This window comes from Physeter macrocephalus, chromosome 16, assembly GCF_002837175.3.
Source record: "Physeter macrocephalus isolate SW-GA chromosome 16, ASM283717v5, whole genome shotgun sequence".
NCBI lineage: Eukaryota > Metazoa > Chordata > Mammalia > Artiodactyla > Physeteridae > Physeter > Physeter macrocephalus.
Genome location: NC_041229.1, coordinates 94,560,732 through 94,566,972, shown reverse-complemented (window position 1 = coordinate 94,566,972; position 6,241 = coordinate 94,560,732).

The following is a 6,241-nucleotide window of genomic DNA, read 5'->3' as shown; positions in this document are numbered from 1 at the left end:
TTCCCCCGCTCCCACTGTCTACAGCCCACACTTGTGGGCCAATTTGAGGGTGCAGTTTTATTATTTCTCCCCGAGGAGTTAATCAGCATGAATGTCTTTGTGTGCGTGTGTGATGTTCATCCCCCCTCTGGCCTCTGATAACCTTCCTCCCTCCTCACCTGTCTGGCTACAGGTTTGGCCAAAGTATCGGGAGCTGACTGCAATGAGTCTCACTCTGGGTCAGCCCCATAACCCCAGGGAGTTGATCGGCTCTCCAATAACATTTGGGAACTTGGAGAAGAACCCCCCCCCTCTCCAGTTCCCTTTAGAGCCGGTTTTCAGAAACCCTTTGGCTTGTGGCTTTACGGCGCCGTGCGATGTTCCCAAGCCTGGATTTTCTGCGCATCGCACCAGCAACTCCTGTGTTTTGGCTTCTAATTCATTCGTTCCACCAACTCATTTGGGGCTGCTATGACTAGGACGCGAAGGAAGGGGAATAGTAAGAAAAATGCCATAACGCACAGACACATCCTTACACACCTCCCGGGAACTGCAGAATGTGGGAACGTGGGGGCATGAAGTGGCAGCTACGAGGGTCCGAATAAAGCAACCTATAGCCTCTTATTTTGAAAGTAACCATCACTGGAGAGAAATCTTTCAAACCCACTGGCGGGAAGGTGCGGGCGCCTGGGAATGGAGACCCAGATAGTGCCTGGCCTCTGCGGAGAAAGCCGGTGAACCACCGGCTTGCGGTTCCTGGAGCGCTGGGCCGTGGCTCATCCTCGAATCTAACACTTTGCTCCCCCTCCTTTAAATTTTTTTTCCTTTCCTTCCCACTCACCCCTCCTTTTCCCCCAAAGCTCTCGCCGAAGTCACGACTATCCCCTTTGAACATCCTTAACCCTCTCCTCTCCGTATCCCTCTTCTGCATTCAGGGCGGGGCTGTCGGCAGCTGGCGCCAACCCCGCCCCCTGGCGCTCGGAGCTGAACTCGCCGAGGACCTAGGAATTTTCAGCACCTGCCTTCCATGGACAGCTACCGCACCCTGGGCCAGCCGGGCTCCCGGACAGGAGCGAGCAGGGAAGTTTGTCAAAGGAACAGGGATTTTTCCTTCTCTTTATCTCCCAGCCCCATCCATGCAATTTTAATCTATATCGCATCGTCTCCATTAATCTCGCAGAGAGATGGCCCCTTAAGTCGTATCTGGACACCCTTTAAGACAGAGAAAATGGGGAGGGGAGGGGGGCAGTCGAGAGAACCGGGCTCAACAGCGCCGACCCATAAAGAGAGAGAGAGTTGCAGCTATTGATTCAGAGATCGGTCAGGGTGATTCCCGGCTCAGCAAGAATTTCCCCTTTCAGTTCCTTTTCATGCAGCCCAAAATTCATTATGCACAAACACAGCTATACCCCTCACCCCCTACTCAGTCCCACCCTTCTCTTTAGAAAGAGGTGAAAGGCAGCCAAAAAAGAACCCCAGAGCATGCACAAAGTCAGCCTCAGCTAATACTCACAGTCTGCGGCATGCACATGACATAATATTACTTACCCAAACGGGAACTCCTTAAGAGAGAGAAAGAGAAACATAGGGGGAGGGAAGAGAAAGTGGAGAGAGAGAGGGAGACAGGAGAGAGGAGAGGAAAAATCCAACAATTAATTTCCAGACATAGTTGGGGGCGGGGGCGGGGGGAAATGCGGTGATGTCCAGGTTTTCTTCCACCCGCGCTGGCTTTTTATCCCAGTGCAGCCCTCGGTCTATTTCTGGAACACGATCAAACACTGATGCTATTTTTAGCAAGTACTGAAAAAACCTCCACACACAAAGGCATTTCGCTGGAACGTTACGTCCAAAACATTAAATGTGCATTAAGCGCCCCCTCCCCTCCTCACCACACTCACTTGCATTACTGCAGATGATGTTTTTCAAAGCAGAAGAATACTCAGATATTGCTTATATTCTCCCTCCCTCCCATTAACTCCCATCTGCCTCTGCCTGTTGCAAGCTCCTCGCTGTCTCCCTGAGCAGAGGCTTTGGAGTGGATGTATTCTTTTAGAGCTGCATGTCTCCATTGACCAGATTCCCTACATGCTGGGGAAAAGGGGGGGAGGTGCTTAGGCCCCTTCCCCAGAGGAGCGTCCCAAGAAAGCTCTAGAGTCTAACGCTGTCCACGCTGGAGATTCCCAAATGAGGAAAGAAAAAAAAAAATTCCTCCATACCCTTCCCACGTTTCCCACCCATGCTTTGCAAAATCGCGCTGTGTTTGCAACACACCGCCTTTGGAAATGTATATTTTGAAGGCTGCGTGTGTGTGTGTGTGTGTGTGTGTGTGTGTGTGTGTGTGTGTGTGTGTTGCGTTCTAGTAATTCACTACGAAGGGGTTGGAGAAAATAGACTCATGAAGGCAGCGCGGAGCAGCCGCCTTGAGTCTCCTTTGCCAGTCTGCGTCAGTCATCAGCTACTGACGTCACGTGCAGATTCTCCTCTTTGGTGGGTCTGGTTCAGCCGAGAAGAGGCTTCTGCTCGGAGACAGCGCTTTGTGTTCGGCGCAGCCACTGAGCAAGCGAGGCGGGCGCCACCCGAGGCTTGGGCTGGGCAGCTGCAGAGGAGGCTGCAGCCTGGTGTGCACCAGGCGTGCGGGGCCCCGAGGGCTTGCCCGGCAGGACAGCCCCCTCCCCAAACGCCCAGCGCAAACTCGGCTCGGCACAGACGCGGAGCGAGCGTCCTTTCCCCGCCCTTTCGCAGCTGGCCGCTGTAGCGGAGACAGCTATGGCTATAACTCGGATTAATGCTGTGTTTGTCGGGCAGCTAGCCCCGGCTCCTCGAGTGACGCAAGTAACAGATTCTAAGGCTCGCGCTCTCTCTCCTGCTCCCTTTTTCTCCCTCCCTCCCTCCTTCTTTTCCCTCTTCGGTTTCCTGCGCCCACGCATCCTGCTCGGTCGCCCACGGAATCAGACAGCTACAGCTTCCCGGAGAGCAATCATCCAAGTTACAGACAGACAGACTCCCAGAGCAGGAAAAAATAAACCTGCAATTAAACACACACATACACACAGCCTTTTGCAAATGGCCAGCAGCGTTTAGGGGCTCCCCTGTGTGGGGGAGGGGAAAGCTGATTCACAAATCCACCGGCCTCCAGTCAGCGCTCCAGGCAGGGCGGGGGGGGGGGGAGCGGAGAGCGGACGGACAGGAAAAAATAAACCTGCAATTAAACACACACATACACACAGCCTTTTGCAAATGGCCAGCAGCGTTTAGGGGCTCCCCTGTGTGGGGGAGGGGAAAGCTGATTCACAAATCCACCGGCCCCCAGTCAGCGCTCCAGGCAGGGCGGGGGGGGGGGAGCGGAGAGCGGACGGAGAGGCGACGGACCGGGAGGGCTTGCTGCTGCAGCTTTGCCCTCGCGCCACCACCCGGAAAGGAAACCCACCTCTATAAATACCCAGATGGCAGGGTATTAGCGAATAAACAACTTTTGTTGAAAGGTAGAAAGAGAAAATTGAACAAAGACTGCAAAGGCTTAGTCTCTAGCGACATTATCAGGACTTTTTAAGACTAGGTGATGCTTTAGCCTTTCTACCTCTCACAGACCAGGGGATCTTCTATTTTTCTTCTTAAAATAATGCCCCTGAAAAATGAGCTGAATGGATTAGTGCTATTTTTAAACCAGTTTGAAAGGAGCTTGTTTCATGAGACTGGCAAAGTGTTTGTGTGTGTGTGTGTGTGTCTCGGTGTGTGTTGTATCTGAATCTGAGGTTTTCAGCAGAAGACATGCCACATCTCAGCATGACGGAGGGTTTATTGATTGGGGATGTGATGGAGGTGGGAAGAATTCTTGCAGATTGGAAGGTGTGAACAAAATCACATACACAGATCACCCTCCCCAAATATACACAGCATCCCAGATCCACCTCGCATAACTTCTGCCTCGAGAAGGGGGAAAACCGGAAAGCAGAGAGCTATTTACATCGTGCCCTGATGCCCGGTCCATCTCCTTTATCAACCTTAATTATCAACGTTCCCTGTCAATGATTTTCCTTATGCCAATAAACAATTTTCCAGAGGTTACCACTAGAATTTGGGGCACAAGGCATGGGAGAGAGTGATCATGGGGCTGACCTTTAATCAGTGTGATCTTAGAGATTTTGGTTTAAGCTTAAGCCCGTCCTGTACACTCAACTCCTGTCTGTGACTTAAGCTTTGCCTGCAAAAGGGAGACAGAGGACGGCTGCTCCGCATGGAGGACACCCTCTGGCAGCCCATCAGCAGCTGTTTATTTTTAGCTCCATGAATGCATGTATGTATGCACATGAGAATGTCACTGCAGAGGGGAGGTGGGCAGTCAGAAGAAACATCAATGAGACGGAGTCCGCCGGGGTTCTTGCACTGAACATGGCTTATCACATGGGATCATCAGATGTGGCCCGATGGACAGGAAAGCTTCCCCATCATGTGTTTCAGTGAAGTCTTGTTGGATTAATGAAAGTGTCAGGCCAAGTATGTTTTTAAAGGCACAGAGTAGGTATGTTTTTAGAGATATGAGACTAGGTCTGTGTAAGCATAAATTCATGTAACCATACAGTTTCTATATAGACTACATAAACTATACAGAGAAGAGACAATTTAGAATTGTGTGACCTGCTTTCTGTTTCTATGCTCTGTATGGTGGTTGGGTGCTATTGTGTCTGATGTTGAGGCCAAGGCAGCCTCATTCAAGATCACTTTGGGGGCCTCTAACAGCTTTCAGCAAACCCTGTATGTAACCCTAACCAAAGAGGCAGAGTTGGAAATAGAAGAAATGTGCTCAGACCCTGCATCTCAAAACTTTTGAGAGCAGCAGCCAAAATTACACTAATCCAACTTTGGCGGCCTGCTGGACTCGGTGTCTGTGCTCCTTCCCACGTGCCCCCAGAAGGGTCCCCCTCTTTCCTGTCCCTGTCTTGCTACTCTAATCAAGCTGACTGGTTACACTGGGGGCCAGGGGGTGCCTAGGAAGCTCAGCAGAAATATTTGCAGAAAGTTAGTCCTCCACAGACAGCATCTGTAGTTTCCCTACACATCAGTCAGGTCTTTTGGTACAGGCCTGGACTGGAACTGGTGACCTTGGCTTTTCAAGCTGTCCCGCCATTCTTTGCCAAGGGTTGTGGTGTCCAATTCCTGTCTGAGCAATCAAGCTAAGGACCCAGGGAATTAATAGACTGACATGGAACCTGTCCAAGAGGAAAACTGCCTTCTGCACTGCCAACCCGCCCCTGGGCACCCCAAGCATGAGGAGGACTCATTTCCCCTAATGCTCTCCCAGAGGGCCTGTGGGGTGGGCTGCTGTCACGAAGCCCTTGAAAAGAACTGAGTCTCCTCTCTTTCAGGGTCAGTGAAGGCAAGAAATGTCCCGCCTGTGTCTCTTGTCTCCTCTCCCAGCACCAAGAAAAATGCCAGTCGGTAAAGTACTGGGTTTGCAAGAGGAAAAAAAAAAAAAAAAAATCCAGCTCTTAGGAAATCAACCAAGGGGAGACTATCAGGGAAGAAGTCCAAGAAAGAGATTCCTCTTGGCCTAAAGATGTCTCCATCAGGGAACAGAACTATTTTGGCCTAAGTAAGGGACAGGGTAGGGGGAGAATAAACCAATAGTTTTTGAGCACCTGTTATGTGCCAGACACTGTGCTGGATACTTTTACATGAATGATCTTATACTTAAAGGGCAATTTTATGGGTATCATTATAGTAATGTTACCCACCCCATTAGGTTGTTGAGCACATAAATCACTCCCAGCATATTAGGTGGTTTTTTTTTTTCCATTTTAAAGCTAAGGAAATGGAAAGCAGACAATTTAAGTGACTTGTGCCAAAGTCTTAGAGCTTGAAGTTGTAGAATTAGGGACCAATCTGATCGTATTCCTATTTGTGTGGCTCCTATATTCATGCTCACGTCACCCTATCATGTTGCTTCTATTCCAATATCTGGTGTTTTATGTACCAGTTCTAGGCTCCATCGTTAGGAATTAGAGGTGTCTGGGACTTTCTCAGCAGTGACCTAAATAATGAAATTGATTTATTCCTCCAATATGACACCCCCTCCCGCCCTGGCAAGGCTCTCTGCCTATGAGAAGAGACACCCCACTCTCCACCAACAAAAGCCCCAGCCCGTTCAGCCTCAACCAAAACTCAAGGGAATTGTCTGAAGCCAGCCAGTGTGAAGTAGAGATGCAATGAACTTTCTGTCCATGCAGGCCGCTACACCCAACCATGTTTCCCCCCTCCACTGAGG